At 49.9% G+C, this 15,714-nt stretch overlaps 1 protein-coding gene across 5 annotated transcripts in view; it reads right to left on the bottom strand.

The window, feature by feature from the left end:
• ELFN2 (extracellular leucine rich repeat and fibronectin type III domain containing 2) overlaps nt 1-15,714 on the bottom strand; it is a 58,078-nt gene that overhangs the window by 11,318 nt on the left and 31,046 nt on the right. For 3 of the 5 annotated variants that reach the window (XM_024200135.2, XM_024200136.2, XM_024200138.2), the window contains one exon: nt 7,424-7,472. The exons of the other annotated variants lie outside the window; for them this stretch is intronic. The gene's annotated coding sequence lies outside the window, so the exon portion shown is untranslated. The remainder of the gene's footprint in view (nt 1-7,423; nt 7,473-15,714) is intronic. 5 annotated transcript variants of the gene reach the window in all.

Raw genomic sequence — 15,714 nt, 5'->3', positions numbered from 1 at the left:
CGGGGTGGGAGCGCTGGCTATGCGGGGGTCACTGGAAGGAGGCGGGAGCACTGGCTGTGGGGAGAGTCACTGTGGGGAACAGGGGCGAGCACCCTGACTGGGGAGGAGTCACTGTAGGGAATGGGGCGGGGACACTGGCTGTGGGGGTCGCTGTGAGGAACAGGGCGGGACTGTTGCCTGTGGGGAGGAAAGTCGCTGTAGAGAACGGGATGGGAACGCTGTGGGGGATTGCTGGAGGGAACGGGGCGGGAGCGCTGATTGTCGGGGGGTTGCTGTGAGGAACAGGGCAGGAGCGCTGGATGTGCAGAATTCGCTGGAGGGAAGGGGGCGGGGGGGGGGGCGGGGGGGGGTCGCTGTGCGGAACGGGACAGGAGTGCTGGCTGTGGGGGGTACGCAGTAGGGAATGGGGTGCTAGGGCTGTCTGTGGGAGAGGCGCTGTAGAGAACGGGGTGGGAGCGCTGGCTCGGGGGGAGTCGCTGGAAGGAACAAGGCAGGAGCACTGGCTGTGCGGGGGGCACTGTGGGGAACGGGGTGGGAGTATTGGTTGTGGGGGGAATCGCTGTGTGGAACGGGATGGGAGCACTGGCTGTGCAGGGGTCACTGTGGGGAATGGGATGGGAGTACTGGTTGCGGGGGGAATCGCTGTGTGGAACGGGATGGGAGTGCTGGCTGTGCAGGGGTCACTGTGGGGAAAGGGGTGAGAGCACTGGCTCTGGGGGAGTTGCTGTAGAGAACGGGGTGGGAGCGCTGGCTGTGGGAGAGGCGCTTTAGGGAACAGGGCAGGAGCACTGGCTGTGGAGTGGGTGGGCCACTGTGGGAGCACTGGCTGTGGGGAGAGTAGCTGTGGGGGATGGGGTGGGAGTGCTGGCTGTGGATGGAACGGGGCTGAGTGGGGGGGGTCGCTGTAGGGAACGGAGCAGCGCTGGCTGTAGGTGGGGGGAGGGGGAGTTGCAGCAGGGAATGGCCAGGGAGCCCTGGCTGTGGTAGGGTGATGCCATGCTGGAGAAGGCCTATCTGCAATCCAGCATCCCCTGAAAACAATTCCTCCCACAGCACAGCTCTTGTCTGTGGGATACAAATATGTGAATCTTGCCCAGATTCCTCCACTGTTTCCCCCTCAAAATCCCACTCCATGCTCTGAGGTCTAGCAAACCCCTGACCTAGACACTCCCACTCCTCTCTCATGTTCCTTCTTTGTTGTTCCCTGTGAGAGACCTGCATCCAGGAGACCTACTCCCATTGCATCCCTTCTAGAGCAGCGTGCAAACTGCATAGCCCATCAATCTTGAACTCAGGCACAGCCCCCCACAGGGAGAGGCATTGCTCCCAAACTTGGTACAACTCTGCACATGTCCTGCTCATCATGGCTGCTAGATACATGCATTTTGCTCTGCCCCCAAAATCAGAGTGAATCTACGATCTCTGGCTCCAAAACACAGACCTCTGATTCGCCAGGAGCAGTGCCAAGTACCTATGCTCTGTGGCTCTGCACACAGAAGTGGTCATGTGCTCACTTGGCCAGTGGGTTACACTTACGGCTGCACCTTTGCTTTGAACTCACCCTCTTCCAAGAAAAGGGATGCAGCCCTCCTCTCTGCATCCTCAACACCTGGGCAGCAGCAGCAGCTAGGCACTGCTTGGGAGCACTCTCCCCCACCCACCAGAGAGCTAACACCTGACATGCATTTTGACACAGCCTTGCCTCTCTCCCTCCCCACCTCCACTTGCTTTAGAGCCTGGGTTTTTTCTTCCATTGCCAAAACACAATGACTGTTATAATTAACAGATTATCTCAGCGCGACAGCTGCAGTCCTTTGAAAATTAGGTTGAATAACAGGATCCCAGCGTATGGTAATTTTTTTTAGTCTCCAGAATATTTCTCTCTATTTCTCTCTCTCATCATTTTTTCCTTCCCTCTCTCACTCTCCCTGCTCGTCGGAGTTATTTCTTTGTGCTTAGGTGGGCTTTCTGGGTGCGCTCTCCCTCTGTCAGCTTCTTTCAATCTTCTTTTTTCTTCTACTATCGTCCTTCCAGAGGAGACTGGGGTTGCAAACAGAAATGTAAACATGGCAGAAACAGAAGCACAAGTGGCGCCCAGATACTAGGATGATGGGCACATAAGAAAGCCCAGGCAGCCCACTCATCTATTAGGGGGATCAGCACGTAGGAAAGCCCAGGAAAGGAAGCCAATGGAATTGTATTTGCACCATATATACAGACAAGATAGCTTTGGCAACTCAATTCTACTGTCCCCTAGGTACATCACACTGCTTCACTGATCAGTCTGTATCTACCCTACCCCAGCTGTGCCACCCACCCACTGAATCAGCAGTTGCACTGAGTCACCCTATCCCTCTCAGAGTGGGTACTTCCACCAACAAATCCTAGGGCTCCTCTCACCAAGCGAATGGCTCTCCCACTTAACACCTGCTTCAACCATTATCCACCCACATCTGTTTCTCTATGAACTACATCAACTCACTCGATAATTGCCTTGAACCCATTCAAAATCCTCCACCTAGCTACACCATTCACTAAAACCACATGCAGGACTGACTCAATACTTATCACTGAACGGAACGACGGCTCTTTCCTCTTCAAAAAGGAGCTACTGCACAGAGTTATACTTCCCTGCCTTGTTCAGTACAGCCCCAATGCACTCACTCATATAACCGCTGCTCCATACAGCCCAAACTCACTCACCCCCTCCATCTGAACTTATTCTTCAGGTCCTTCTTACCCCTGCTCTGTACAGCCACAATCCATTCATTCACTCTTCTCTAACCCTACTCAACACAACACAAGTCACTCATCCTTTACTCCCTACACCTACTCAATACAGCCCCATCCACTCCATTTCACCCCTGTTCAGTAGAGTCCAAGTTACTCATTCACTTCACCCCTAATCAGTACAGCCGCAATTCATTCATTCACTCCACCCATACTCAACACACTGCCTGGGTCCTGGCCACCGGTCCGGGGTGCTCTGCATTTTAATTTAATTTTAAATGAAGCTTCTTAAACATTTTAAAAACCTTATTTACTTTACATACAACAATAGTTTAGTTATATATTATAGACTTATAGAGAGAGACCTTCTAAAAACATTAAAATGTATTACTGGCACGCGAAACCTTAAATTAGAGTGAATAAATGAAGACTCGGCACACCACTTCTGAAAGGTTGCTGACCCCTGGGCTAGATAATACTTAGTCCTGCTTTGAGTGCAGGGAACTGGACTAGAAGACATCTCAAGGTCCCTTCCAGTCATACACTTCTATGATTCTGTGTTACTTTTGTTTGTCTTGTGTATTTTGACTGTAGGCTCTTTGGGGGAAGGACTGACTTTTACAATATTTGTACAGTGCCTCGTACAACAGGGCCCTGATCTCAGATGGGCGTTACCATTACTACTACTACATCCAGTAAAGAATGGGAAAAGGTATAGAATAGAGAGTAAGGAGTTGAGAGAGGGCAGAACAGTGGTATAAACCAAAACTAAGGAGGGTTTGAATTTGGGGACCCCTTCTATCTGAATGCCCCAACTTTTGGGTGACTTGCAAAAATAGTTTGGATTCAACCCCTATACCTAAAAAGGGATGCAAAAACATATACACCAGTCTTATTATTTTATTTCATTATTGATTTATTTTACACTGATCATCTGTTCCTTGGATGGCTTTTGAAAGGAGTGTAGTGTAATGAGTAGACATACGTTATTGTAGGTAGGAAAATGAATAAGCATGTGTTTCTAAGCATAAAGAGAACTGTAATTGCCAATGGGGGGTATGAATCACTGGTTAGGAAAACACTATTATTGGATAAGTAAACAAGACTGTATGGAGCAGTGATACTCAGACCTCAGTGGTTCAGGAGCCAAATTAGCAATCAACATTACCCAGAAGAATCACGGTAGTGTGAAGTCATTGTTTCACTTGCTGTATATATTATTTTCACACCAAAATGACTGACCAAGTATTCCACAATTGGTTAATAACATAGTAAAAGCATCCTGATTGGTTAATAACTTAGATTGGTGAATAATTAAATCACACAGTATTTTAATATCATGTGCTGCAAGGAGCCACAGGAGACACGTTCAAGAGCCACTTGCAGCTCCCGAGCCTCAGTCTGAGTATCACTGACACAGAGCATTGAACAAGGGGATATTACTGAAGAAAAGGAAGATTAATAAATAAAGGGAATATTTGAATAAGTAACACTGAATAAATGAGGAGATGTTCAGTAAATGGAGTGAACATGCCCGGGGCTGAAGAGAAAGAAAGAGGGAATGAAGGACAAGGGTCTTTACTCAAATGAGAGGAAGACTATAGAGCAGGGGTTGGCAACCTTTCAGAAGTGGTGTGCCGAGTCTTCATTTATTCACTCTGATTTAAGGTTTCGCGTGCCAGTCATACATTTTAATGTTTTTAGAAAGTCTCTTTCTATAAGTCTATAATATATAACTAAACTATTGTTGTATGTAAAGTAAATAAGGTTTTTAAAATGTTTAAGAAGCTTCATTTAAAATTAAATTAAAATGCAGAGTCCCCGGACCGGTGGCCAGGACCCGGGCAGTGTGAGTGCCACTGAAAATCAGCTTGCGTGCCGCCTTAGGCACGGGTGCCATAGGTTGCCTATCCCTGATCTAGACCATCCCTGACAGATGTTTGTCTAAAAATCTCCAATGACGGAGATTCCACAAACTCCCTAGGCAATTTATTCCAGTACTTAACCACTCTGACAGGAAGTTTTTCCTAATGGCCAACCTAAACCTCTCTTGCTGCAATTTAAGACCATTGCTTCTTGTCCTATCCTCAGAGATTAAGGAGAACAATTTTTCTCCCTCCTCCCTGTAACAACATTTCATTTACTTGAAAACTGTTATGTCCTCCCTCAGTCTTCTCTTCTCCAGACTAAACAAACCCAGTGTTTTCAATCTTCCCTCACAGATCATGTTTTCTAGACCTTTAATCATTTTTGTTGCTCTTCTCCGAACTTTCTCCAATTTGTCCACATCTTTCCTGAAATGTGGAGCCCAGAACTGGGCACAATACTCCAGCTGAGGCCTAATCAGCGTGGAGTAGAGCAGAAGAATTACTTCTTGTGTCTTGCTTACAATACTCCTGCTAATACACCCCAGAATGATGTTTGCTTTTTTTGTAACAGTGTTACACTGTTGAATCATATTTAGCTTGGAATCCACTATGACCCCCAGATCCCTTTCCGCAGTACTCCTTCGTAGGCAGTCATTTCCCATTTTGTATGTATGCAACTGATTGTTCCTTCCTAAGGAACATTGCATTTGTCCTTATTGAATTTCATCCTATTTCAGACCATTTCTCCAGTTTGTCCAGATCATTTTGAAGTTCAATCCTATCCTCCAACGCACGTGCAACCCCTCCCAGCTTGGTATTGTCTGCAAATTTTGTAAGTGTACTCTCTATGTCATTCTCTAAATAATTGATGAAGATACTGAACAGAACCAGACCCAGGACCAATCCCTGTGGGACCCCACTTGATATGCCCTTCTAGCTTGACTGTGAACAACTGATAACTCTCTGGGACCAGTTTTTCAACCAGCTATGCGCCTATCTTATAGTAGCTCCATCTAGGTTGAATTTCCCTAGTTTGTTTATGAGAAGGTCATGCGAGACAGTATCAAAAGCCTTACTAAAGTCAAGATATACCACATCTACCACTTCCTCCCTATCCACAAGGCTTGTAACCCTGTCAAAGAAAGCTGTTAGGTTGGTTTGACATGATATGTCCTTGACAAATCCATGCTGACTGTTACTTAGCACCTTATTATCTTCTAGGTGCCTGCAAATTGATTGCTTAATTATTTGCTCCATTGCCTTTCCGGGTACAGAAGTTAAGCTGACTGGTCTGTAATTCCCCAAGTTGTCCTTATTCTCTTTTTTGTAAATAGGCACTATATTTGCCCTTTTCCAGTCTTCTGGAATGTCTCCCGTCTTCCATGACTTTTTGAAGATAATCGCTAATGGCTCAGATATCTCCTCAGTCAGCTCCGTGAGTATTCTAGGATGTATTTCATCAGGGCCTGGTGATTTCAAGACATCTAACTTGTCTAGGTAATTTTTAACTTGTACTCTCCCTATTTAACCCTCTGATCTTGCCTCATTTTCACTGGCATTCACTATGTTAGATGTCCACTCACTACTAACCTTTTTGGTGAAAACTAAAAGAAAAAAGTAATTTAGCACTTCTGCTATTTCCACATTTTGTTATTGTTTTCCCCCCTCATTGAGTAACAGGTCTACCTTGTCCTTGGTCTTCCTCTTGCTTCCATAGGGGCATAGTAAGTAACATTTGTAGAATGTTTTCTTGTTACCCTTAAGTCTCTAGCTAGTTTCACCTTGTTTTGTGCCTTGGCTTTTCTAATTTTGTCCCTCCATACTTGGGTTATTTGTTTATATTCATAAAGGATCATTATCCCCATGTTACAGATGGGGAGCTGAGGCACAAAGAAATTAAGTGACTCACCTAAAGCCCCAGAGGATGTCTGTGGTGGAGCAGGGAATTTAACCTAGATCCCCTCAGTCACAATCCATCCTTCCTCTCCAAAAAGCCCTCATAAAAGGCCCACATCCATTCCTTACTATGCCCCTTGCTCATCGTCCAGTCCTCATTCCCTCTACCTCTGCTTATACTTTCGGGCCTTGAATCAGCAAACCACTGAAGCACATGCCCAACTTTAACCACATGCATAGTCCCATTCCAGGGCCCAAATTATTCTTTCTAAGCATCCGTACTGATCCTACCCACATCTCCCAAACACAACAGATTCCTCCTGCCTGGGTGCTCTCTCTTGCCTTTGAGTGATCCACCCACCAACATCTTCTTTCTCTCTTCTCCTCTTTCCCTTGCTTCTAAAAATATAGTCTCCCATTTACTGCTGACTGGACACCCCGGCCTGTCATTTCATCCTTCTTCCCCTTTCCCCTATGGTGTTCCAAAAACACCTGATGTGCCTTTAAAGAGGGAAGTTAGGTCAAGGCACTGCTGTCCACGGTGCTGAAACAGAGCACTGTCAACAAGGTCTCCAGGGGTGTGAAAGAGCAGGACTGTGGCCAAAACTATGAATTGCCATTAAATACATCTCCCTGCTCCATGTTCATTCCTCAACATTTCCACAATCAACTCAGCTCGGTTTTCCAGGTCAAAATGAGATTCTACTTCCCTCCACCAAGCCACCAGCATGGGCCTGAGGTCTGAAATTTATAATTCACATTGACAATACAGGCTGGGGTGGTCCTGCTGGCTTGGATAGAGGCAGGACAGCAAGAGTGGCTTCTGCACGGCTCTACTAAAGTGTTTTCTAAGCCCTTGGTTTTAACTGTAAGCAAAGCAGGAATCACTCAGGAGGCAGAGACACCTCAGAGATGGGGCAAGTACTCACAGTATCCTGGTCTCAGCAAGGAGCTGGAATCCCCTCATTATCTCCAGTTCTATGGAAACAGAGAAGTGGAAAGAGGGGTTACAGCACGAGGGATGGAGATGGCTGTTTGGAAGCGAATCCATGGGATAGTCCAGCTATCAGCCCATATATTTATCTCTGTCTCTATGCCCTCTTGCATCAAACACCAATTTGAGTGGTTGGTAAACAAGTCAGGCTGTTCAGCTGTCCCATTAATTTGCTCCTTGCCTCACTAGTCTACCTGTAGTAGGAGAAAATGTATGTTTAGAAATTGGCAGTGTTGTGTATGGAATTACCAGGCTGAAGGCCCACTGACTACTAAAGAGAGAGAGAGAGAGATTAGATATTACAACATCCATGCCTAGATATTATGATGATGGGCACATTAGAAATTAGAAAGAAAAGAAAAGAAATCCAAATTAATTTAGGAGTGATATACTGAAAACAATCTTTTCAACAACAAAAAAAGGGAAAGAATTAAATACGCATTGACAGAAAACTGGGAACGAATATTTTTTATGAGCTTGTTAACATTTGTGAAGTAAAGTAACCCAAAATTTATGCCATTAATTTGCATGTATTACACCCCCCCCCCGTGCTGCCAGTTTATAGTCTCTGTGAAACCTTTAAAAAGTTGTGTTTTTTCCCCTTCGCTTGTGTTAATTAATGCTTGTGAAATAGGTTTGTATTTTTTTTTTTTACACAGCTGCTGTTGTACACTGCTAAACTAAATCATCAAATGATCCCTATGCCTTTTTCCATAGGCCACTTCTTCTGCCTCCCCATTCACTTGGGTGTGAGGTGACCCAGGGTCCACTAAACCACATTGTTAACTAAGCGTGCCCAGAAGCAGGAGACTCGTGGCAATCATCTTTCCAGTTTGCACCAATTGTCATGCAGAGATGGAAGGGGCTTTCACCGGGGATGGTCTCTGACAGATGAAGAGTTAACAGCTCCAAAGCATTCCTGCTATCACATTGCCATGCTGAGGCAAACTGTATTTACACATTAGCAGTCACTAGGGAGCCTTGAAATCGGATTCCTGGGGGAAATCCAGCCAAAGACTCATTGAGACTCCTAATGAAACGACTGACGGCCACAGCTGGGAAAAGTAACCAGTGTTTGGACTACAGCGTATTCTCATGCTGGTGATAGAGGAAGGATCATCCCCTGGGTGTTAAGGGGCTCCAGATCTGGAGCAAGCATTCAATAAATTCAATTCAGGTTCTTCCCCTCCTCCCAGGGGCTACCCCCAGAGTCCATTCCAGGGACCACAGCAGCCTGGTTCAGGTTCTTCCCCGCCTAGGTGAATCCTGGTCTTCCCATTGCAGGCAGGCATACATTATTCCCAGGGAGCAAGCAGAGTTGGAGAGACCCTTTTCTGCCTGACTCCAGCACAGAGTGTATCTAACAGATCCTCTTTGAGCTCAGCAGGTATCCCAGCATGTGATTTTCTGTGCTCAGCTGGAGGGGAGTCTTAGTCCTGGCCTAATTATGTCCTGACTTTCTCTGCATGTCTCTAAGGCCCCATCCTTACCAGAGCTAAGATGACTTTTGTTAAGCAAGAACACAGGTTTTAAGCCTAGTTTTGACACAGGCTGGTTCCCAATGGTGCTGGCCAGCCAAACCTTCTTAGAAACCAGTTCTGCTAGGACCACAATTCCGCTGATGTTCAACATTGATCCTTGTGGGCACGGCCCCTTCTCGTGCAGCGAAGGCAGGGAACAGCGGTGAAACTGTTAATCATTTCAACAGTGAAGATGCTTCCCCCCCCTCCAACCTAATTCTCTGCTTTCAATCAACTGAAGGCTCTGGCAGGCACTTTATTGGTATCCAGAGGGGTCTCTGTGGAATTGGAGCGGGAGGGTGGGGTGTGAACCAGATTTCTATTCTGACATTATTACATTGCGGCATGGGGGTGTTAAGCACTGGGGAGGATACTTTCATTTACTCCCTGGCTTTCTGTTGCCTTGGCAACACGAACAATGAATCCGAACCAGGAATCCAGCTGCAATGTGGTGGTAATGGGGCGGGAGTTGGGATCCCACCTGCTTATTTGTTTGGAGGGGAGCACAGCAAAGTGGTGAAGAGCACCGAGGTGACAAAGGGAGCAGGGATGGACTCCTACACAGACACCCACAGCCCCCCCACACACCGACAACACAAACACAGACACACGGCCTCTACACTGAGAAACGCAACCACACACCCGCCGGCGTGCAGACAGACACAAACAGATACACAACAGGCACAAACTCGCAGGCACATACACATGAACACACAGATACACCCTTGGCTTTTTATTCTTGCCATTAACTTGCAACCCCCTGCCCTCCTGGACTACTGGTGCTCGTTTCACGCACTTAGACACAGTGTGTCCCAGGCTTCAAACTCAGGGCTCTGAAGCACAAGGAATACCAGAGGGCCATCCCCGCTAGCTTAGCCAGCAGAGGGATTTCCCATCCCTAACCTGTGCCAAAAGGCAGCCGTGGTTTGCCCGCAGCCTATTCACTCTCCCAGGAGATGCCAAGCAGTTCGTGGCACGTGCCTGCTCAGCCCCTCCCCCTCTGCTAGGCAGCTGGCATCACCGTGCTCCCATTTACACCTTTCAGCACCTGAAACTAGGGCTCTGGCTTGGACTAGCGACAGGCTGTCCCCTAAGGTGTTCCACATCTGGGAGTCAAAGCCAACTCTCCCAGCCAGGAGCTGCCTCCCCCATTACAGCCCTCAGCTGCATCCCCTGCCTCCACCCCAGCCCTGCTGGACCACTGAGGGCCCTCATAATCACAGCAATTCCCCTCCACTTCTCCAGACTGGCCTGTCACAAAGACACAGCCTTCTGACCACGGGGAACGGAACGGGCGCCCAGCTACACACCGCCAAAGGGGGACACTGGAGACCAACGTTAAGTGCTGCTTTGTTTCTTGGCCCCCTGGTGCCACAGATCTCCCAGCCTAGGCCGCGTTGGGTGAAGGAGCTAGGCAAGAGCAGTCACCCTCTGAGCACCCTTCCCGGCCGGCGAAGGGTGAGCGAGTGGAGCAGTGAATTGAATCCCCGTCCTGCGTTCCCACACAGCCTTTGGGCTGCTCCCACTTACACTCCCTTTCCCATGGCCCCCTCTGAGCCCTGGGACCAGAGGACAGCTGTGGTACAGTGCCATGTGGGCATGCCCCCTCCCTGCCCTCAACGGACCCCTACGCTGGGGGCTGGAGGCAGGGCTAGCCCAGAGCCCAAATACCAAATCTGCTCCAGCCAGAGGAGAGACTGGCTCCACCCACTTCCAGAGTGATATTAAGGGGCCTTCGTGTGATGGGGAATCAGCCCCCCCCCCGAGGGGGACTCTGCCAGGGGCAGGATCGGGGTTCCCGTGTGGTAGAGAAGGAAGCAAGGCCTGAGCGAAGCTGGAGACTGAATTCCCCTCAGGCCAGCAGAGCAAGGGCCTGGGGACCAGGGGGGGTCAGGCCTTAGGGGAGCACTGCATGGGGAGGGATGGGAAGTAGAGAGGGGATGCCCCACTCAAGAGGCCTTTGCATGGCAGAGCCAGGGTTTGTTGTGGCTGGCACAGCATTGTGTATGTGTGTGTGTGTCAGGGGGCGCTGCCTCCTGTCCACCCCACACCCACAGGGCTTTCGACTCCCAATTAGGCTCCTGGCTGCCTCCCATCCTGTGACTCCAAACTCTCCATCTGCTCAATTAAAAAAAAAAAAACACCACAGGAAAGGAGAAAAACAAACACTTAATTTCTAATCTCATCAGTCCTCTCACTAATTAGCACCCTCTGAGCTCAGGCACAGGCTTCCTGAGACACCGTGGGGCCGGTAATGACCCCCGACCTGCGCACACATATGTAGGGAAAGGAGGGAGTGGGAAGGGGGTTTCCAATCCCTTCAAACAGCGTCGGCCAGGAGCAGGGAGGCCTTGTTTGCTGTTGGTTTGAATCTACTTTCGTGCACTCTCTTTTCCCCCGTTCCCCTCCTGCCCCCCCAGTAAACCGAGAGAATGGGATTCTGGGGCGACGCCCCTTCTTGGCAGGATCCCTGGGTGGGGGGAGTGGGGAGTATGGGTTGAGGGGAGGGGAGGGGACTGGAGCGGATTTCTGGCACTGATTCCACCCTGAAACACACGCTAATTTGTGCCTCCCGCAATCACGTCAGTGGTAATGGAGGGCTCTGTTCAGGACACGCGGGACACTAATTAAGGGTCTTCCAAGGCAGCGTTCTGCGGTGTGTTCTCTAAAGGGGGGCAGGGGGAAGGAGACAAGAGTGGGTGTTCTCTGCTCAACGGAGGAGTTTTGACTGCTATGGCTGCGGCTGCTGAGAAGGCTCTTCCTCCTTCCCTGTTCCCCCATCTCCCATGGCAACTCTAACATCGTAGCAAGCAAGTTGCAGGCATCTGATGTGTGCAGCCCCCAGGCAGCCCGGTGGGGTTTGGTACCAGGCGTATGATGCCAGGGGATGAGTTACAGAAGATAGGTCCCCACTGCTCTTAGAGAGATGGGGAGACAGAGGAGAGAGAGGGAAGGAGACAGAGAATGAAGAGGAGGAGAGAGAGCATGAAGGAGTGAGGACAGAGAGAGAGATGGAAGATGAGACAGACCACAAGTGAGGGAAAGAGAGGAAAACAGAGAGAAGAGGAGACACTCAGAGAGACAAAGAGAAGAGGCAGAGACAGCGCTCTACTCATGCCAACTGGAGCTGGTCACGCTAAGCTTGGTTCCGAAACCAGACCCTGTATTTTGGGGAGCAAATAACCGCCTGACTCTGCTTTCCTCATTCTCCAGAGCGTTTGGGCAAAGTGCTCTTAGCCTCTGGGTCGTCTGCAAACTGCGCGCTCTGACTCTTCACTGGCAGGGCTGTGTGGCTGGTTGGTTGCCTACATCACATCGCGTTATTTCTGCTCACCGATTGGATGGCTGACACGTTTTCAACGGGACGATAGCAAGTAACGGATCAAGCGCTTGCCGCACAATCATCTGTGCAACTTCAGAGACTCTCAGGCATTTTCACAGACGCCTGGCGCTCATCCAAATACTGATGACTAATGAGTTCCACAACCACACAAATCAAAGCAAGCCCAGCTCGTGGGCACATCAGCCTGTCTATCTAGGCACCCATCTGGCTCTTGTCACCAGAGCATCTGAGCACTACACAGCATCCCGGGAGGCGGAGAAGCACTAGGACTCCAGTTTTACAGACAGGGAAGTGAGATATAGGATGGATTAAGTGACTCACCCAAGGCCACACAGGGAGTTTGTGGCTGAACTGCAAATTGAACCCAGGACTCCTGATGACTGGTCTAGGGCCCTAGCCACTAGACCATCGTTCCTAGCGTAGGAAACCTTCATGAAACAGCTCTGGTGGTAAATATCACAGTGCTATTAAACAGGCACAGAGTTAGAGACAGGAGAAGAACAGACAGAGAACACTATGCATCCGAAGAAGTGGGTTGTAGCCCACGAAAGCTTATGCTCTAATAAATTTGTTAGTCTCTAAGGTGCCACAAGTACTCCTGTTCTTCTTAGGGACAGAAGGAGATTCATGGAGAAGGAGAAAGAATGAGGGGGAGAGACAATGAGAGATGAGAGGAAAAAAGCGTAACTTTCCATTGTCCTCCATGGGCTTTGGATCAGCCCCAGAGAAAGAGAAAGAACAAGGGAAAGAAGAGGCGGAGGAGGAGAGAAAGAGAAGGGGAGATGAGCAAGAGAGAAACCGAAAGAGATGAGAACTGACTCAGAGAGACAGGCCTGGTCTACACTGGGGGGGGTGGGGTGTCGATGTAAGATACGCAACTTCAGCTATGGGAATACCGTAGCTGAAGTCGACGTATCTTATTCCGACTTACCTCCCGTCCTCACGGCGCAGGATCCAAAGCCGCGGCTCCCCCGTCGACTCCGCTACCGCCGCTCGCTCCGGTGGAGTTCCAGAGTCGAGGGGGAGCGCGTTCGGGGATCAATATATCGCGTCTCAACAAGACGCGATATATCAATCCCCGATAAATTGATCGCTACCCGCCGATACGGCGGGTAGTCTGGACGTACCCGAGACTGAGAGGTGCAGTTTGACTCGTGCTGAACAGCAACATGCGAAGTGCTGCTACCGAACAGGCCACAGTGTGGGACAGAAACCCCAACCGGCCTGGGCTAGCCTAGAGGCTCCCCACAAGCAGCTCTCGTTGACTCCAGTGGGGGCCACACTGTGTTCTGATGGGCCAGGACCTTGAATGTGGCTAAGCCAGCCCAGCCACCTCCTGCAGCCACCTCCTAGGGATGCCAGGCTGGACCCCCTCGGGGTGTCAGAGGGCATCACTGCATTAGAGCCAATGTAATTTACACCAGCTGAGGATATGGCCCATGCCACCGGGCTAGCCCTGGTGCACCAGCCGTCCCTTCCCAGACATGGCCACTCGCTGCTGCGGCCACCCCCAATTTCCATTGTAACATTTGCACATTCAAATCTCAGCTTTATTTAAAAAGCATGGTGTTTTCTTAGAGCCGAATCTCCCAGCTAACGAGTCTGAGCTGGTGATGAAGCCTCAGCGTGCTAGGAAAATGGCTACCTGCCCCACCTCCTCATTACTCAGCATTGCACCATTAGCAGCCCCATTCTCTCCTTCACACACAACGCTTCATCCACGCCCTGGCTCCAGCAGGCCCTACAACGAGCGCCCGCCCTTTGAGGAGACTCCAGGATTAGCCAGTCTCTCCATGTCCCTTGCTTTCTCTGCCCCTCCACCTCTTTCTCTCTCTCCTTCCAGAGAAAACACCCCAACGCATCCACCTACGATGGGGCAGGACTGTATCATGGACAGGGCAGCCCTAGCTCCAGGAGATGTTTAGCATCCCAATGCCTCCCTCAGAGGGCACTACCTACTGCCCCAGCAAACGGTATCCCTGTAGTAACAGCCCCAGAGTCACTGGGAGGCAGGGGGTCTAGGTGTCAGGACCCCTGGGTTCTATTCCCATTGGTGCTACCATCTCGCTGTGTGACTTGGGCAAGTCCCTTTGTCTCTCTATGCCACCTCCCCTGCCCCACAGGCATGTTGTGTTGCATGTCTGTTCAGTGTATTGGAACAGGTGAAGTTCCCTCTTTGTCGTGAGTGGTGGTGTTACAGGAGATGGGCTCTCCCAGCAGTGCCTCATAGGAGACCCCAGGTGCTCTCAAAGGAAACACCGTGCTGAGCTAGGAGGGGAATACCAGGGGACAGGGTACCTCCACGCATCCCCGCAGAGGTGCAAAGCATCCTAACCTATTCCTCGCAGTACACACCGCACTGACCCAAGGGATAGCACCAGTGAGACAGAGCTCCTGCCACCGCCCCAACAGGAAACACAGACACCCCACTGATCTGGGTGGGCCTACCAGTTAGCAGCACCCCATTCTCTGCTCCCTGGACTCTGCCTGGTTAGGAATCTCTCTCTTTCCCTGCCTCTGCCTAGTGAGGGGAGCTCTCTGCCTCAGCAAATCCTCCCTGATCTCCCAGCCAGCTCTCCCAGACTGGAGAGGAGATAAAGATCTTTGAAGTAGGATTGAAGCTACTCCTCCACTTGAGAACCCCTCACTTAAGGAAAAGCCACCCAGCATTAACCTGCATCTCTGCACACAACACAGCATGTCAACAGACAGAGAGGAGTCAGGAGAGAAACGACAATGGAAGGGGAAGGAGAGAAACCAGCCCCACATTCTCCCTGCTTCTGCAGCCAAGGCCGAAAACTCTTCAATGGAACCTTGAGCCTTTCGGTCACCCCCCTTCCCTGCCTCCTTCCGTAAGCTATGTTACCCTTGTTCTCCTGACTGGCAACACTGCCATGGCTCTCCCAACACCCAGCTCCAGAAAGGAATGCAAGGCCCAAATCTCCAAGGTCCCCCTAGAAACACGGCTGGGAAATGGGCAGGTGCTACTGTTTGCATCTGCTTGCCCATTTGGCAGGTGCATTTTCCAGGGCGAGGTGAGAATGCAGGTCCCTGTGGGAGGAGACTGTGCTGTGTGCACTTGTGTAGCGCATATATCTGTGCAGCATGTATGTGCGTATTTTGGAGGTCATGGGCCCCCAGGAGTGCCTTCACATGCATTGGAGATTGTAAGGGCACCTACCTACACTCTTGCTCTCAGAGCTGGTGCATCAGAGGGAATATTCATGTATATGTGTGGGAGAGTGTATTAGCATATGTGTGAGCATGTGTCTGCCCCAGTTGGTGCAAGGCATGGAGGGTGTGTGAGCACTTGTGCACACGAGTGTGATTGCTTATTTTGGTGGGTGCCTGTGTGGGCTTGAG

The sequence above is a fragment of the Terrapene carolina genome, unplaced genomic scaffold (assembly GCF_002925995.2).
Source record: "Terrapene carolina triunguis isolate 2854851 unplaced genomic scaffold, T_m_triunguis-2.0 Scaffold247, whole genome shotgun sequence".
Classification (NCBI taxonomy): domain Eukaryota; kingdom Metazoa; phylum Chordata; order Testudines; family Emydidae; genus Terrapene; species Terrapene triunguis.
This window is presented reverse-complemented; position numbering and strand designations above follow the sequence as displayed.